Source organism: Chinchilla lanigera, unplaced genomic scaffold, assembly GCF_000276665.1.
Source record: "Chinchilla lanigera isolate Chin_1 unplaced genomic scaffold, ChiLan1.0 scaffold00008, whole genome shotgun sequence".
In the NCBI taxonomy this organism is placed as follows: Eukaryota; Metazoa; Chordata; class Mammalia; order Rodentia; family Chinchillidae; genus Chinchilla; species Chinchilla lanigera.
This window is the reverse complement of record NW_004955409.1, coordinates 35,453,123-35,472,530: the sequence shown is the minus strand read 5'-3', so window position 1 is coordinate 35,472,530 and position 19,408 is coordinate 35,453,123. Positions and strand designations below refer to the sequence as shown.

The 19,408-nt window shown below is 39.9% G+C and overlaps 1 long non-coding RNA gene across 1 annotated transcript; it reads left to right on the top strand.

Annotated features, from left to right (window-relative positions):
• The first annotated feature begins 563 nt into the window (after window positions 1-563).
• LOC102023440 lies at window positions 564-9,499 on the top strand. The gene is made up of 2 exons (XR_259804.1): window positions 564-641; window positions 9,124-9,499. It is a non-coding gene; the product is annotated as an uncharacterized LOC102023440 (long non-coding RNA).
• The last annotated feature ends 9,909 nt before the right edge of the window (window positions 9,500-19,408 follow it).

Here is a 19,408-nt window from a genome sequence, read left to right as displayed (position 1 = left end):
GTGATCTATGCCAAGAAATCTGCATTTCTTGGCATAGAAGCCCCTAATGAACTGATGCAGGTCGTACATACATTGTACTTGGCCTCTTTGAGAATCACTTTTCAACACAATAATTATACCCATTGCCTGAGTTTTCGCTGGGTGAGTATACCAGTGTTTATTCAACAAATTGCTTATTTGGGGATATTTAGATTACTTGCATTTTCATTATTTCTTTTTTTATATGGTTTTTGGGGAAGTCCAGGAAGGTCAGAACTTTCTTAGGGTGAAGACTTTTTGGAAGTAAAGGCAAAGCCTCTTCCAGATCACTGTATTTATTGGGTGTCCACAGAATTGGGGAGTGCAGGAAGAGGGGGCACAACAGAAGCAAAAGCCTGAAAAAATGACCAGGACCCTGAAAAACAAAGGCAGTAAATCTTGCCAATTAAGAGGACTGTTTGATCTCTAAGGTAGGCAGCTTTATTGCTCTGGAATAGGGAGTGTCTCATTATTTTCTTGATATGCTTGCTATGTACTTAAATGTTGCCCTCCTCTCTGACTGAACATTTCTTGATTTTGAACAGCCATGCAGCATGTGACAGTGACAGTGCTTTATCAGTAATGGTCCCCTAAAGGCTGAATGGAGAAGTGAGAGTCCAGAGGTGAGCAAAAGATTCTCAAGTAACTGCAGTGGGTCCTGAAAGAGACAACTGAGAGAAATTAGGGTTTCACAGGAGAGATGGAGAAGGAAGCTGGACTGTGTGAGGGAGCTAGGTCCCAGTTCCATATTACTGAAGCTACTGGCTGAAAGAACTTCTATGCCTGGCCCAGCCGGCAAGGTAGTTCACTTCCCTAGAAACCAGGAGAGAGGACAAAGCCGTGTGTTTTGTTGAAGGTTCAAGTGGAGCAAAAGCCTTGGACCAAAGAAGGGAGAGAAGGGACAAGGAGATAACACAGCTGTCTGCCCCAGAAGAGCCCCTGGAAGCGAGTGGCCACGGGCAACAAAAGAACATATTCTTTTCACTAAGAATTTTGAGGAGACACCAAAGCATGAATAGAACTGCCTTGCTGCTGGGCTGTGGAAGTTTACTCCTAAGAACACAGAGAGGACAGGAGGTGTGAAGGCTTGTGACACAGTAAGGTTCTGGGGCATTAAGAACTTCAAAGCAAACACAGCATCCTTTGGGGTCTCAGTGGCTTGTGTCCATGCTCAGGACATTAGAGAAGTGGTGGCTCAGTTCTGTCACCACAGACATTGCGGAGACGCTTTGATGCTGCCGCGGGCTGTGTCAGGCGGCACAGGCCGGAGGGGGCGGCGATGACGAAAGAACACTACGTTCCAGGGACTGGGAAAGGACTTGCTGTGAGCACTTGTCAGGAGTCTCTTTTTGTGGACTTTCAGGAATTATGGGGTAGGAGGACTGTGGCACCTGGAACCTGAAACTTTTGCTCTAGTAAGGGAGAGAGGCCACGAGGCAAAGGTAACTCCTGCGGCTGCAGCTGTTGATCACAGGGGTGGGTGGGAAACAGGGCTCCTGCTAAGTCACTTACCAGAAGCCCCTCAAGAGCGACCAGAATCTGGAGGTTATTTCTTCGAAAGGTCAGCCTCCTTTCTCACTTTGAGGTGGGCCAGAGAAGCCAGTTTTTTTCCTTCTACCCTCATTTTCCCTCCTCTTCACCCTAAGCACCCTGAGAGTGGATTTTTGGCCCTGAAATAGAATCTGTTCTGGTGAAACGCCACATCCTGCTCAATGTCAGAACATAGCACAGAGCTGGGGGGTGGGAGAAGGGGGCTCTGGGGTCTGGGAGCTTGTAGAGACTGAGGTGTGCACAGTGAACAAACCATACAACCTCGACGTGTCTGGGTTGGCCCCCTCAAAAGCCTAAGACAATCCAGAACCGGATGTGGTAGCTTCCTGTTTGTCATTTCACACAATTTCACAGAGAACAGCAGTTTCTTTTTCTTCAGCCAGATCAAGATCACATCTACCTACTTGATTATAAATTTATTTGGGAAAAAGAAATTTCTGTCTTTAAATATTGAGTGTTCTCACATACAGCATTTAACAGTATTCGAGATCCAAGTAAGAGAAACCTGACTTAGGGCAAACAATGAGGGTTTACATTAGTCACATGGCAGACAGCCAGAGAGGAACAATCCAGAACTACTGCAGTGAATGCACTTTTCTCTTCCAGGTATTGGTCCTTTCCATACATGTTGATTTGCATTCTTATGTGTAGGTTTTTGCCTCCTTGTCATAGGATGGCTGCTGTGACCCTGGACATCACATCTGATTTCTATCAAGAAAAAGGAAGATGGGTGGAGGGAGGCTTCATCCATGGAGTAAAACAAATGAAGAAACAAAATAACAAAATAAAAAATTATTTTATTGTTCTGTTTATGTCCCATTAGTCAGAATTTTGTAAAAATTATGCCTATTTGCAAGAAAATCTAGCAAAACATATTCACTTTCCTCTCTCCACAAATTTTGAATTTTCCTCACAAAAAAGGTGGTGAAAAGATTTCTTGTAATTTGTATATCTGTTACACCATCCATCAATATTCTATATCTTTTCTATTTATTCAGTCTTCCTTTATATTTTATGTCTTTATTATTTTAATTTGTAGATATTTCACATATTTGGATAGATTTTCTCCTAGGAACTTGTAATTCTGTTCTTACTATGTTGTCTTTAAAAAAATACATATCCAAGTAGGCTATTCCACAGGAGTTAATTTGTATACTGATCTTGTTGTGTAAAACTACTTCCAACAGTTTGTAGCCTCTCTTGAGCTGTCCTTGTAGAGATGGACATATCACGTGTGAATATTCAATATTTTGTTTCATCTCATAGTATTTTATAATAGAATAGTAATATATTAGCATATTATATAATATTACTATATATAATATATTTTATAATATAAATTTACTTTTTTAAAAAAATGAAGTTTATTGGTGCATTTTAGGTATATATAATAATCACATTCATCATAGAGAATTTGTACCTGTATATGATCTATCTCAATTCTTTTTTCCCATTCCCCTACCCTCCCTTCAACACCTCTTCCCTCCTTATTTACAAAAACTTTCTTTCCATTTTTTCCTTCTTTTCTCATCTATTTCTCTTTCACCTTCCTTCCTTTCTCCCACTGGAACATTTGCACCCTATTTCACAATTATCTATCATACATTTTGTTCCTTATTTATTTTTGTAATGAGAAAAGAACAAAAAGAAAATAACAAAAATGAAGACAAAAATAAAACAACACAAAAACTATAAAAATGATACAGAATTTCAAAACAAGATGATAGGAAATCAACAATGATTGTTGCATTACTTATTGTTATCATCAAAGCAGTTGCTCAGATTACCAGATATAGACCTGCAAGATTGATCAAACAGTTAAATATTAGCTGTTCTTTTCAACAAACTAATAGAAATTAGTAGTACAGTTATCTTAGCTATCTTGTATATATACATATATTTTTTCCTCTCCTTTTTTCTTTCTTTCCTCTTTTCCCTCATCCCAGTTGTTCTTTCCTATTAAGCATTTTTTTATCTTTCACAATATCTATTGTACCTTTCAGATTTTATTTACGCTTTCAGGTTCTTATACTAGGGAGACAATATGATGTTTACACATGTGAGTCTGATTTATTTCACCTATGAATATGGTCTCTAGTTGAATCCATATACCTATAAAAGCCTCAAATTTATCTTTCTTTGTAGCTGAGTAATACTCCATTGTATAAAAATACCACATCTTTTTATCCATTCCTCAGTTGATGGGCATTTGGGTTGTTTCCAAAATTTTGCTATGACAAATTATGCTGCTGTAAACATGGATGCACATATATCACTGTGGAATGATGTTTTTAATTCTTCTGGGAAAATACCTGGAAAGGAATAGCTGGGTTAAATGGGACCTCTAATCCTAATTTTTTTGTGGAATCTCCAGACTGATTTCCGAAGTGGTTGCACCAGTCTACATTGCCATCAACAGTGAATATGGGTTCATTTTTCCCCACAGCCCCTCCAGCATTTGCTGTTGGTTGATTTTTTGATGGTAGCCATTTTTACTGGGATGAGATGGAATCACAATGTTATTTTAATTTGCATTTCCTGAATGATCAATGATATGAAACATTTTTTCATGTATTTATTTGCAGTTTGTATTTTTTCATCTGAGAAGTGCATATTTACCTCAGAAGCCCATTTTTGGATTGGGTCTTTGAATTTGAGGGGTCTGATTTTTTTCAATACTTTATATGTTCTAGATATAAGTCCTTTGTCTGAGGGACAGTTAGCTAAAATGTTTTCTCACTCTGTGGGTTGTCTTTTCACTCTATTGGTGATTTCTTTTGAAGTACAAAAGCTTTTTAATAGGACAAGATCCCAGTTATTGATTCTTTGAAGTATTTCTGTGCAGCTTTGGTTTTGTTCATGAACACTATGCTTATGCCTGTATCTTCAAGATTTTGAACTACTTTCTCTTCCAGTAGATTTAGTGTTTCTGCTTTAATATCTAGATCTTTGATCCATTTTTTACCTTACTTTAGTGCATGGTGATAAAGATGGTTCTAATTTTAGTCTTTGGCATGTGGAAAGTCAGTTTTTCCAGCAACATTTATTAAAAAGGCTATCTTTTTTTCCAGTGAACATATTTGGCCTTTTTATCAAAGATAAGGTGGCAGAGTGTGTTTGGTATGTCTGCATCTTCCAATCTGTTCCACTGGTCCTTGGGTCTGTATTTTTTCCAGTACCATGCTGATTTTATGACAGTAGCTTTGTAGTATAATTTCAAGTCAGGTATTGTGATGCCTCCTGTCTTGTCTTTGTTGCCCAGGATTACCTTGGCTATTCTAGGTCTCTTCTAGTTCCAGATGAATTTTATGTTTTCTCTAGTTCTGTGAGGTATGCTAATGGTATTTTAATAAGGATTACAATGAATCTGTATAAAATTTTTGAAAGTAGGGCCATTTTCACCATGTCAGTTTTTCCTACCCTTGAGCAAGGGATATCATTTTCTGAAATCCTCTTCAATCTCCTTTTTCAGAGTACTATAATTTTCAATATATAAATCTTTTACTTCTGTTGTTAGATTGATTCCTAAGTATTTCAATTTTTTGAATGCTATTGTGAAGGGTGTGATTTCCCTAATTTCTCTGTCAATAAATTTGTTGTTTGGGTACAAGAGTGCTATTGATTTTTGAGTGTTGACTTTGTATTCAGCTACACTACTGAATTTGGTTATTCACTCTAGGTAGGTGTCTCTTGGTGGAGTTTTGGTGTCTTTAGAGTATCATGCCATCTGTGAATAACGATAATTGCACTTCTTCCTTTCCTATCCTTATTCCTTTTATTTCACTCTCTTGTCTAATTGCTCTGGCTAGTGTTTCCAGAACTGTTGAAAACAAGTGTGATAGTGGACATCTTTTCTTGTTTCTGATTTTAGAGTGAAAGCTTTCAGTTTTTGTCCCCTTATTATGATGTTGGCTGTTGGTTTGCCATAGATAGCTTTTATCAGACTAAATTAAAGGCCATCTATTCCAATTTTCTGTAGTGTTTTTACCATGAATGAGTGCTGGACTTTATCAAATGCTTTTTCTGCATCTTTTGAGATGATCATGTGATTTTTGTCTCTGGCTCTGTTAATATGATGTATTACATTAATTGATTTGCATATGTTGAACATCCCTGCATCCCTGGGACTAATCATACTTGGTCATAGTGTATAATCTTCTTGATGATTTTTTGAATTCTGTTTGCTAGTATCTTATTGTGTATTTTTGCACCTGTGTTAATTAGGGAGATTGGCTTGTAGTTCTCATTTTTGATTGTATCTTTCTCTGATTTTGGTATCAGGGCAATACTTGCCTCCAGGAAAGAGTTAGGGATTATTGCCTCCCTTTCAATTTCATTAAAGAATTTGAAGAGTACTGGCATTAGATCTTCTCTAAATTTCTTATAGAATTCAGCAGTGAAACCATCAGGGCCTGGGCTTTACTGTGCTGGTAAGTTTTTACACTTTCAATGTCACTAACTGATATTGGGTTATTTAGAATTTTATATCTTGATTCAGCTTTGGTAATTCATATGTATCTAAGAATTTGTCCATATCTTCTGTGTTTTCCATCCTATGAGAATAAAGATTTTCAAAGTATTTATTGATGATTTTCTGAATTTCCACAGGCTCTGTAGTGACTTCTCCCTTATTGTTCCTTAATGCATGAATTTAATATTGTCTTTCTTTTTTTTTGGTAAGGTTGCTAAGGGCTTATCAATTTCATTTATTTTTTCAAAGAACCAACTCTTTGATTCATTTATTCTTTGTATTGTTTTCTTGGTTTTCATTGTGCTAATTTCTGCTCTGATCTTTATAATTTCCTCCCTTCTATGGGCTTTGGGTTTGTCTTGCTCTTCTTTTTCTAGAAGCGTGAGGTGCAGCATTAGATTGTTTATTTGTGCTAGCTCTGATTCCCTGATGTGAGACTTCACTGCTATCCATTTCCCTCTTTAGGCTGCTTTCATAGCATCCCTGGGTTCTGTTATGTTGTAGCTGCATTCTCATTTAGTTGCAGATATTGTTTAATTTCTTCCTTTATTTCATCTGTGACCCATTGGTTGTTTAGGAGGGTATTGTTTAATTTCCATGTGTTTATGGAGTTTTCCTTCTGTATATTTTAGGTTTCTCACACCAGAGAAACAATGTGGTATTTACACATGTGTGTCTGATTTATTTCACTTAATAGTATGGTACTCCCTTGTTTATTGATAAAGTATTCAATACAGTGTTGATTTAAAGGAATACTAGGAAGGTAAAGTATCTAAGATCATTTCATTAAGACCTTTGCTATGTTTTTTGTTGCTATGTTTTTGTTAGCTGTGGTTCTGGGGTAGTTTGCTTTAGGATGTAGCTGTGGAGATGAAGAGAAGTGACTGGGTTGTCAAGATGCTGAGGAGAAGGAACCACAGGGACCCAGTGATCGGCTGCACTTGGGAAGTAATGGAAAAGATGGAATAAGTTTCAATGAGGGATTATTATTTTTACAGAATTTCAGGATGATAGAAAAGTTGCAGGAATAATACAATTTGAATTTCTGGATAACCTCTACCAAGATTCTAAATGTCAGTATTTTCTCTGTCCTCTCTCTTTCCCTTTCTCCTTTTGTTTCTCTCCTTTCTCTTTCTTCTCTCTCTTCTTTCATTTTCTCTTTATTCAATTTTAAAGTAATTTGCAGATGTATTGCTTTGTGTTTCTTTAAAAGGAAAGGATTCTTTTTTTAAAAGCCAGTATCACTGTTAAATTCAGAAATCAACATTACTGTGATGTTATATAATCTATATGACTTACTTATATTTTTCTACTTTTCTTTCCAATAATGCCCCCTACCGATATTGCAAACAAAAATACAAGATCATACTTACATTTCATGATATTTTTCTCTTCAGTTTCTTTAATCAGGAGGAGTTTCTTCCTCTTTGTACTTTACGGCCTAGAGTGTTGTAAAGGGTGTAGGTCAGTTACTTTGTAGACTGGCCCTCAACCTGATTCATCCCATGACCTCTCAAGGTCAATGGCTTGGATGATGGGCTTTGATGCTATGGGAGGATGCTGAAATCTCTGAAAAGCAGAGCAGGAGCTCATGCCATGGATGAACCCTGTCACTGGCAATGTTATGTTTGACTACTAAGGTTATACCTGCCAGGGTTCTCCCATAAAACAGTAAAGTTATTGCGGACACATGTATTGATACTATGTAACATCCCATTTCTCGTCAGACACCTTTTATTAATGACAATGGTTCATTCCTAAAATAAATTATAATTAGGTGACTAACAAATGGTGATTTTCTAATTCTGTCATTCTTCAGCATTTATTATTAGGTGACTTTCTTGTGTAAAGAAAAAAAAGCCTTCCCTTCGCTCTTACTTATTCATACATTAACTGGGTTTTGTCGGTATAGACCTGTGAATCCTTACTTTATTTAACAGTTTATAATTACTTACTGATACTTTGATCCTGAAATTGTTCTATATTTGAGGATGCAGTTGATTCAATGTCTAAGTACCTTAGATGACTGAGGGAGGATGGAGGCTGGGATGGGAAACTGGGATGGACTGAAATGGGAAACTATGGAAGAGGAGAGAGATGTTTGCCATGTTGCTTTACTTTGCATTCTTTGATTACCAGTGGATACATGTTATTCACATATATTTATCTCCTTTTGTGCACTATCTGTCCACACCCATGTCTCCATGTTTCTATCATTAATATCAGCACTTTATGAAGCATATTCACCCTTTTCAAAGTAACTTTACAAATTGCTTTTTGACAGGATACAGTGAGATTTACCAACAATATCTTATTTTTTTGCAACCCTCATAAGAGACCTCTGACATACTATTTTTGTTTTTATTTCAAAGATGAGAAGGCAATAGAGCTTAGAAATATTGCCCCAAATCATGGACCAGCAAGCAAGGAAAGCCAGGATTGAAATCCAATTCTGTGTAATACTAAAATTTCCAGTCTTCATTTAAAATTCAAAACAGTAGGAATACTTTTTAATTGTTTAAAGAATGCTGGGAAAAGTAATATAATCCCCAGGGCCCTTTAAAAGTTGAAGTCATAAGACCAGTTATTATAATTACATCTTCAATTCATACTTACTGTATCTAGTACCTTACTTGAAATGTGCCATGTGACATGGTAGTAGTCTGTGTCATTACCTCACTGTACTGGGACTCGGAGTAGTGACTATAAGGACGGGGAAGACTCTTGTGAAAGGATGTTGGGGATCAAGTGTCATCTAGCGGGCCTCTGATAGGTTCATACAGCAGTAACCTCTTTCCATAGTTTGCTTTCCATGGTTTCAATTACTGGCAGTCAATCATGGTATGAAATCTTTTTTTTTTTTTCTGGTACCCGGAATCGAACTCACGACCTTGCACTTGCCAGGCAGGTGCTTCGCCACTGAGCTAAATCCCCAGCCCCAATGGTGTGAAATCTTAGATAAAAACTTCCATAAATAGTTCATAAGTTTTATTATGATATAGTGTTATACATTTTCTATTTTCTTATTAGTTATGTTCTCATTCTCTTACTTTGCCTAATTTATAAATCAAACTTTATTGCAGGTGTGTCTAGGAGGAAATGGTCCTTGTGAGGCCGGGCACTGTCTGTGGTCTCGGGCCTCTGCAGAATGTGACCTGCTGTGAATGAGGGCGAGGACAGACCCTGTGCGATTGATGAAGATGACGCAGTGGGATAACACAGACACTGGCGGAGGACACAGCACCCTAGGAGGCCCTCTACCCTACCATCCTGCAAAAATGGTCTCTGAGGCTCCTCCCGGCCCGGACTTTCTGGAACCCTCCCACTGCTCATCATAGGCAGCTCTTATTTTCCTTGCATTTTCATCCCCTGTCCCCTTTTTCCTTCTTTACTTCCCCTTTCTCTTCTGTCTGGCTTTTATTGTCTCCTCTTTGGAAAAAAATCCTGTCTTTGGGAAAAGTCCTGTCTGGCTCTTGTTGTCTCCTGACCAAAATGGTCAGGTGAGGGACGCCCTCCTTCGTTCATGGTCTCAGGAGCCCAGATTTACACATTAGGGGAAGCAGGGAAGGCGGCAGAGGTCCGGGAGTCAGAACTGCACCTTCTTAGAAGCTCCTACATCCACTGACGTCTGCGGGGCGCCCTCTAGTGCCCGACAGCCGTCGCAAACGGATGTTTTTTTTCTTCCGCCTCACATGAGGGAGCAATTTAAGGAGAGTGAAACTGTTAGTACCAGGCTATTTTATTTTCAAATAATAGTAATTTCTACATAGTTCCAAGAAAAACAAACATTCTTAACACTTAGATCATCCAGTTTATGTAGTAGAAAATCATTGAGCACAGGAACAGTTTTTCTTAAAATATTAAGGAGCATATGTATTTGATATAGTGACTCAGAAGAAGCATCTAGTCATTTATTACTTATGCTCACATCGTCCTTTCGAGATACCCAAGAGTATGCATGTATTTTTACCTAATTTAAGTCCCAAAACAGTCAAAGAGAGCTGACTGTAGCCCTGATCTTTCTGTAAACTTTAACTGGCCTGCCTAACTTTCCATAAATGTGCGACACACACAACATATGCAACTGCACAAAACAGAGCTTTTGATTAATCTCTCCTGAAACCGGTGTCCCCTTCTCATCTTCTCCCTTAGCATCACATCTGTTTAGTTTCATAGGCCCAAAGCAGAAACCATTCTTACCCTTTTCTTCCCCACACGTTTTATGACCAGCTCACTGCTCCCCCATCTATAATTAGGGAAACAGATGTTTAAAAATGTGATGTGACTTTCACCAGTCAAATAGAGACAGAATGCGAGGCAGCTGGGGAGTCTGCTCAGGGCAGCACTGAACTCTTGTGTTCTGGACATTGTGCCAGGTTCAGGCGCTACTGAGAAGATCTTGGCCCGTCTCCCAGCTCAGCCTCCCAGACTTTGTGCTGCAAGATCCCCCTCTGCTCCAGTTGGCAGAGATGGGCAGTGTTTTGTGTGAGCCCAGAACAGGTCCCTGCAGAAGAACTGGTGTCAGGGCAGTGAGGACTGTGCTCCCACTGCTTCTGTGACTTCAGGCACCCAGGGCCTGTCTGGTGGACCTTCAGCTTCTCCCTCCTGGCTTCAGAGGAAATGTGGAACTTCATTCTCATAGTATCGGCCCCTGTGTCTGTTCCTAATCTCCTCTTCCATGCTGTGAAGCTGGTAAAGTCACACAAAGCCACCCTGTACACTGCTGATCCATCCGGAGAGGGTATGAATGGGAAAACACACTGGTCCACCCATTCGTCTATGCCCAGTAAACCGCACAGGAATTGCAAGGGAACCCGGAAGTGGGGAAGGGAGCAGACTAAACTGCTTTGTCTTGGCAGCAAAGGATGCGTGTAGTCAGGCTCACTTTTGGGGTGGTTAAATGTCTACTAAACTCTTCTTCCCCACATGGTGAACCCTCTGAGTGAGAACTGTGTGTGGAAGAAGGGCAGCGGAAGATCAGTAAGTCACACATCACTTCTTCCTTTCAGCCCCATTTCTAGAGCTCCTTAATTTTCAAACTTTCCCTTTGGTCATTTTTCCTACCCAATGCCTTGTTTCAGAATTAGCAGAGAAGGTCTATTTTTTTTTCTCTTTAGCATTTTGCTATTGTGTAGTTTATTTAGCCCTAGGGAATTTATGCCCTATAAATAAATAAAACTATTATTATTATGTAGCTGTATTCAGAGCATTAGTTGATGGAGAGAAGTGGCATTTTTCTTTATTTGCTTTAGAAATATGTTGCTGTCACAGCAGCTCTCCTCCTGCCTTGGATTAATGGCATAATTATTCACACTGGGTAACAGGGAAGAAATGAATTTGAACTTGGCATGAATTAGTACACCAAAATATGCCTCCTGTTCTCTTTCATTGTCTAATTAATTCTGAATTATGAAATTCCTTTTGAGCTACTCAAAAAGTATGGTCACTGGATTCTAGTGCAATTGTTTTTTCCATGCAATAAAAATTGAGTGATTTGATAGTTATGGGCTATTTGAAAGAAAAAGTACATTCATTTGAGCATCTTGGAGGGGAGAGAGAAGATACTGTAAGAGATCTTCCTGGAGGTTTTACAATGAAGAATCTGTATATCATGAACATGGAAAGATCCTCTAAAGAGCTTGAACTTTGCATGAATCAGCAAAATGGGAGTGAGAGGTTAGGAACATTACTCCTAGCCTTTCTCTAACCCACGTGTTTTGATGTCTGAAGCTTTCATTATGAAGACCATGCTTCTGAGCTAGAAGATGGTCTTCAGAGGTTCCTAGTTAAATAAGACTGAGTAATCCTCAATCCTCTACCCACTACCAACATAAGGTGACAAGAACTTGGAAGGCCTGGCCAACTCTACCCCTGCCCTTAGAGTTACTAATGTGAATTACTAGAACTCAAGATATTGTCTGGGCTACAATAATGAATGGATTGTATGGTGATTCCAATATAGAACAAACACAGCCTCTGCTCCCTTGCTGTCTCTTACACTCTATGGGGATGTGCTAGTGGACTCGAGACCAACACTCTCTCCAGTTTACCTTCTTCCTGAAGTTTCCTAGGGAGGATAAGATTCCATTAATTGGATTTGAAACTTGGACAAGAGGTCTGAGCTATAGGATGTTAGTCAACCATTATTAAAAATTTGATCTGGAGTATTGGGTGCTTGAATAACATTGGTAGAGTGATATTTGAATTCTTATTTGATATTTTTTGTCAAGACCCTCAGCAAATTGGGGGAGGGGGATAATTAATGTGATATTTTAATATATCTCTTTGGATTTCTGGCAATGAATGACATGACCAAATACTATCAATATAAAATTTTGAATACAAATTATGGCAAAATTTACAGTCATCTGAACATCAGTGTGTCATCTTTCCATGAAATGATGGCCTTCTACTGGATTTTTTCCACCAGTGTATAAGCATTCTATATTATCTCTTGTCTGGAAAACAAAACAGTACAGCAAATCCTAAACCCTTTAACTCCCTTCAGTAATTGCTCCATATTTCTGCTTCCCTTTATGGAAAATTTCTTAAAATTTTTACCTGCATTTTTTCTCACCTCATCTTCTATCCGGTTCTTGCCAGTCTATTTCTACAGCAAAACATGGAAATGATCTCTGTTAAAATCATCATTATCCTCTTTCTAGTTAGATTTTTATTGTCATATTTTTTTATTTACTTATTTTTAGTAGTGCATGTTTACATTCCTTGTGTGGAGTTGGTACATACACAGAGAACATCCTGATTCCTTTTGCCATTCATCTTCTCACCTTTCCTTCCTCTATCTCTTGATTTTCTTCCCATTTGAACAAAAGCTATCTCTCTAGTTTCTATTATTTAGCTTTTATTTTGCTGTTTATTTATATTTTGTGTTTCTCATGTAATAGAAACTATGTGATACTTAAGCGTATATTTCTGATTTATTGCACTTAACATTATGGTCTTAACGTGCATCCATTTTCTTATAAGTGACTCAAGTTTATCTTTATGGCAGAGTAGTACTCTATTGTGTGTAAATACCACATTTTCTTTATCCATTTATCTACTTTTATCTTTTTCTTTCCTGTACTCTCAGCTATATTGACATTCATTTCTGTGGATGGCTTCTTCCTCCACTTCTACTTCCTCCAAGTACTTATATAGATGTCACCCATCAATGAGGAGTTTTGGTCACCCAATCTAAAATTTTCCCTGCTCCTATTCATAACATTTCATTTTTTATCTTTATAAACTGAATACTCACTACTTGGCATAGTCTGGCATACTTATTCATTCAGTCTGCCCCCCTGGATATAAATTCCACAGGGGCAAACACTTTGATGCTTTGGCCCTGTCACGTTTCCCTCCACCAGAACTGTATTTAAAACATAAATTGCTCTTAATAAATATCTGTAGGCTAAACAATTTAATGCAGAAGTGAATAAATGAGACAATAAAACTCCTCTAAAGTGGAATAAAGAAAATAAAGATGATGAAGATGGGTATATCTTCATAGGAAGATAAGGAAATATATCAGCATCTTAACAATAAGAAAACTCAGGCTTAGCTATTTTGCCCACAGATGGTAAGAGTAGAGTTAAGACCTAGTCTTGGGCTGGGGATTTAGCTCAGCGGCAAAGCGCCTGCCTGGCAAGTGCAAGGTCGTGAGTTCGGTTCCCGGTACCGGAGAAAAGCAAAAAAAAAAAAAAAGACCTAGTCTCAAATCCCTCTGATACTAATGCTGTAAATAGAAATATTATTGCATGTGTATACTTGAGGGGAACACAAGATGAAACTGGGGTGTGGCAGGAAAATTAAAATGACTGTTTTCTTCTATACATGGATATGATTTTATTATCTATTTTACATAGCTTTCACAATGATAACAATTATTTACTGTGCCACTAGGGCATGCATATTTTATAGCTAAGTAAGTATTCAGCAGCAGGAAACATATGCTCCAGAAATGCTCAGAGGTGCTTCTCTGGATGTCACACACTTCTGGAAAGTTGAGAGCAGGATGGGGGCACTGGGTGTCTGTGGAAGTGAGGGACATGGGAAGATTGGGAGTGGAAGGGTGTTAGATATGACACCTTCAGCTTCACTGTGTGGGTGGGGCAAATTTGTAAGGGCCAGGGTTCTCAGATGTATGCCAGGTGAGAGACCCACCTGCCACTACCATATTAAATAGTGGCCTGAGTTAAGTTGCAGAATAACATTAGGCACACAAGCACAAAGGTTAAGATCATTCACGTCTAAGACACGACCTGACTGGGGGTTTCTTCCTAGTTCCTCCTTCCTACCTTGGTCCTTCCATGTGCATTTGTCACTGTGTGCTTGTGCCTGTACACACAGCATGTATACGCATCTCCACTCATTTAGAACCTTCTGGCCAATGGGAGGAAGACTTGGCTTGAAATGGAGAATTTGAGAGATTGAAAGAAATGATATAGTCTATATCTCTCATTCTATACATTAGGATGCTGTGTTTGTTGGCTTTCTGTTACTATAACAAAATACCTGAGATAATTAACTTACACAGAGAAAAATTTTATTTTGGCTTATAGTTTTGGAGGTTCCAGTCTATGACTGAGCAAACCCATTGGTTTGGGCCTGTGCTGAGGTAGCTTACCTCATGGACAGGGCATCAAAAAGAGAGAAAGGGGCTTCCCAAGTCCCCTTCAAAGTCACATTCCAGGGACCTAAGGGCCTCCCATAGAGTACTAAAAGTTTCACTACCTCTTGATCGTGCCACACTGGTGACAAGACTTCAACACATGGGTCTTCAAGGGGTTTTCAAGATGCAAAGTAACACAGATGCCAAAGCTCCAGCATATGAAGCATAGTTCTTGGTAGAAGCAGAGATAGGTTCTGCTGGATTCCATCTCCCAGACTTCTCACATTTCCATGCAAGCCACTTCATGTCCCTTAAGTCTGCTTCTTTATGGAGGAGCTTCTATCCAGAAGGCTAGCCACATTCTGTACACGCCAGGTCTGGGGAATACCGGAAGCCATGGGGCCCTCAGTACGAGGGTATATGCGGATGCTGCCTTGTCTTCATTTCAATATGCTGTGATCCTCAAGCAGTGAAGCCTGTGAAATAGATCCCACGAAGCACTGCGTGGCTGTGTCATCTTTATTTCCCATGAGAACTCCCAACACTTGCCCTCTAAGCAGTAGTTCCTCACTGCCATACAGAGCAGGAACCCGCGCAAATACTTGAAGCTTAATTGATCTGGATGTTTTGAATCAAACTTCATTAGCTCAAATTACTTCAGTTTGCCTAATTTGTTTCTCTATGTGAGCTCTGATAAGCTTGGTTTAACATCTTTTAAACTGTGGTATTTATCATCATCAATACCTACTCAAATTGCCCCTGCAGAGTAATGGAGCAAGGGAAAAATGATTTAAAAAGTGCAATGATATTGTGTGCATATTTCCACACACACCACAACAATATGTGGAGTGCAAGTCTCAGGAGAAGGGCATTTATTTCTATAACAAGTTCACTTTTTAAAAGCAAAACAAAAGTCTTTTTGGTCATTAATCTTCAAACATGTTTAAGTATTAGAAATTCCATAAATTTTGAGATTTTTCTATTTATAGACAAGAATAAGCTCATTGCATTGCTATTTTTCTAATCTGTTAGAGACTTTTGACTCATCTGTGTGTATATATGTTTACAAATTGTGATAGTGAACAAAGTATCAATATTAAAAGAGATGTGTATCTAAAAATGGCCATATTGATACCCACAGCATTCTGGGAAGCTGAGATGCAGAAATGCAGAATAATTAATTTCCTCGCAGTACTTAGTACTTACCCTGTTAGCTGTGTCACATGTGTAGTTCATACTTTTGGTGGTTCTGCATACTTTCATTCCAGATGTAGGTCAGAGAAGGAGCAAGGGAAAGAAAGTTGGGTGGAAGTACTTGAGATTGCTGCACAGCCTAAGGAGCCCTCAAGTCAAAATGTGCCTCCAGAACAGGCTGTCCCCTCCCAGGAACCATCCTTACTCAGTGCCCCTGTCGTATTTAGTCTTTTGCTGGAAGCACCCTGAGGAAGCGCGGCCTCAGGGAAAACACAATGACGGATCTCAGAGCAGCAGTGGGGGCCACGGATGGATTTCTGAAAGGTGCAGTTCCATGAGATAATGAAGTGGGTTTGTGTGTGGAGACATTGGAATAATGCTGAAGAGATTTGTGAGAAAGACATTCTACTGGGAGGTTCTTTTACTGCTTCCTGGTAAAGGCCCTATCTCCTAAAAATCCTCTAGAATACACTGAAATACGTTGACTTATCACAGCTGGCTTGGCAACTTCCTGCTGTTTAAAGTGTGCAGAGTCTGGGGCAGCTGTGGGTTAAACTTTTCAGCCAAGGTTCTTTTCAGCAGAATATCACTGGGTTCTGAGCTTGCTGAGTACCTATGACTTTGAGAGTGCTGTGACAACTATAAACCATTCCATTTTGAACAAGCCCCTTCTTAAGTGGCTTATATGGTGAGGCCAGAACTGGAAATCAAGACACCTGACTCCCTATCCATTGTGTTGACAAGCTTCACTAGATTTCCCCTAAATTCTTCTGTTTGGGATGGTTGGCACATCAAAAGCCTCACCTTGGCTTGTAAGCTTACTCGACATCTGTAGGCTTGTAAGAGCAGTGGTTTGCCCATGTGGTTGAAGGACTTGGTCCTATACCATCTCACCTCACCTCTGATGCCTTGAGTCACTCTGTTTCTTTCTTCTTAAAATTCTAACTCAGTTCTCCTTCATCTACAACCGTGCTTTATCACGGAGTCCTACTGGGCAGATCAGTCAGAGCTATCCTCATATTAGGCAAGGCCAGGGTTTTCCATCTTGTGCTAATGGACTCCATCCAGAATGGACAGGAACTGTAGTTCAGTCCTGCAGCAAGAAGAAAACAACCAATGTTCATGGAATAAGCTTTTGGGTTCAGTAGTCCTAAAATGCCTTCCAGCCCTCAGAATCCGTAAAGTCCTAGAACTGTAGTCATAGCAGGGCTATAGTATTTCATGTGGCACCAAACTAAGTTGTAGAAAATGCACAGATTGCAGACAGGATGGAAAATAGTTTGATTAATTAGGGGCCTGGGTCACACATTACTGCATACTTTCAGTGTACCTGCTGTTGCTGTATATTAGTGGCCAAGTATTGAAGAGCTTTAAATAGCACCTGCTCCCTGGAAGGAAACCTCGAGTCCATTCATTAACCAAAGGTGACTGTTTTTCCCAGGAGCTCAAGGGCCAGGCTGTCAGCCCCAGGGCGTGGGAAGCTGAGCTTGCACAGGACAGGGAGCTTGATTCCTCCACTCCCAGGGAGCGAGTGTCATGCTTCCCACAGTGTCTCTTTTTGGTGGGAAGAAAAATCTTTCTTTTTAAAGAAAAATTTCTTTCTTTTTTTAACATATAAGACAATGGGTCACTCAGCTCTTATTCTACTTGTTCTTGTTAAAATTCATCGAGGTTATTCAGATGTTTTGGTCAAGCAGGTAATGCTTACATCTTGGAAATGCAAACAGCAAAGGGAGCCCTCCACATCTGTAGTCTAACACAAGTTAAAAAGCCTTTTCATGTTTTTAGTAAATCTGCAACAGATTTAATCTTAAATCTATCTTGAGTGATTGGCAGGGACAATGCTGTTATCCCCACTTTATGTGAAAAGTATATATCTTTTCAGCAGACAAGTACCTTCTAAGACTCCCTACCTAATTTACCGAGGTCTTGCTAAATGCCAAGCATAGGTTATTTGCTATCTAATCTAATGGCCAAAGTGGTCCTATGAAAGAGATGCTTATATTAACCCATTCCACAGATGGAGAAGCAAGCACACAGAAAAATGTGGTTTTCCTAGGGCAATAGAGGATGGCAGAGCTAGGATCGGAGTCCAAACAGTGTGATTCCAGAACCCATGCTCCGGACTGTTAAGCAATGCCAACAAGCAGTCTGTTAGGCACATGGACCACCAATTATTCATCACAGCTAATGTGAAGGAGAAGTATAAGGTGTCATGAGAAGATGTAATTGGGGTATTAGGGTTTGGAGTGTGAAAAAGGCCTCTCCAGAGAAACAGCATTTGAAATGAGGCCTGAAGGAGGAGTAGAAACAGGAAGGTGCTGGGGTGAGGGTGGGAAGTGTGTAGTAGACAGAGAGCAGCATGGCAAAGTCTGAGGGGAGGAAGGAGGCTGCAGGCTAAAGGACCTGAAAAGGCCTTGCTTTCACCCACTGAAGAGTGTGAAGGAGAAGCAGGGAGGCAGGGGCCGGGGTAGGGCTTCCTACTTGGTATTAGGATTTGTCTTGTCCTACAGGTGCTGGACACACACTGAGGGAAGCTGTGGGCTCCCAAAGACTCACCATGGCTGCTCTGAGGTGAGAGGACGAGAGGCGGTGAAAGAAGTGGGAAAGTGGCGAGGAGATGATTATAGGATGTGGAGATGGAGAGGAACAGGCAGGCAAGGGGGTGTTAGGAGGGGAGTTCAGATGGCCTGATGATGGATGTGGCTGAAAGAAAGGAAAAGCCGGTACCATCCAGACCTGTGGCAAGACCTCTTGGTTGATGATGGTATCCTTTCCTCAGGGAAAACACCCAAGAAAAGGCAGGTTGGTAATTGAATGAGTTGATTTTCAGAGGTTATTCATTTGCAGAGTAATGAATGAGTCTGGAGCTCAGAAGGGAGATCAGTGTTTCACATACACACCGGTGAATAACTGAGATGGGGGCCGAGGGCCTAGGAACAAGGGAAAATGAGACGAGAAAAGGCTGACATACAGCAGAGGGTACCACAGTACTTGAAGGTCCTATAAAGAAGGGAGGGAAAGTAAAAGAAGAATGAGAAGAGAATGAGAGGAGAGGAGGGAGAGAGAAAGAAACTAGAACAGTGAAGTAATGGAAGACAGGGCTTCTCTTACTGCTGTGGAGACAAGAGGTACAAGTAGAACTGAAAGGCTTGCGTTGGGTTAGGTATTTAGAGGTCACAGATGCTCTTAGTAAGAACCATCTTGCTGCATAGTGGGTGGAGGCATCATCTGGGGAGAGGGGAAGAAGAAGGAAAGAACTGAAATTGAGTGAGTGGAGGTGAGTGACTAGGGTGCGAGTGAGGGGTGGTGACGGAGGACAGGCATTGGAGTGATAGGATGTGGGTGGGAGATAAATGGAGGGGAGTGGAACACGTGAGTGGGAGGTGAGTGAATGGAAGGTGAGTGAGTAGAGGCAGAGGAAGTTGACAAGCAATTATTGCCTTGCTCTCTGTTATCTCTGAACCTGTTAGCACATGCTTAAAAAGATGGAGTGATCTGGGGTCTTCCCTAACCCATGGTCGCAGCTCCCACATGCAGCCATGCTTGGTTTGATGAGT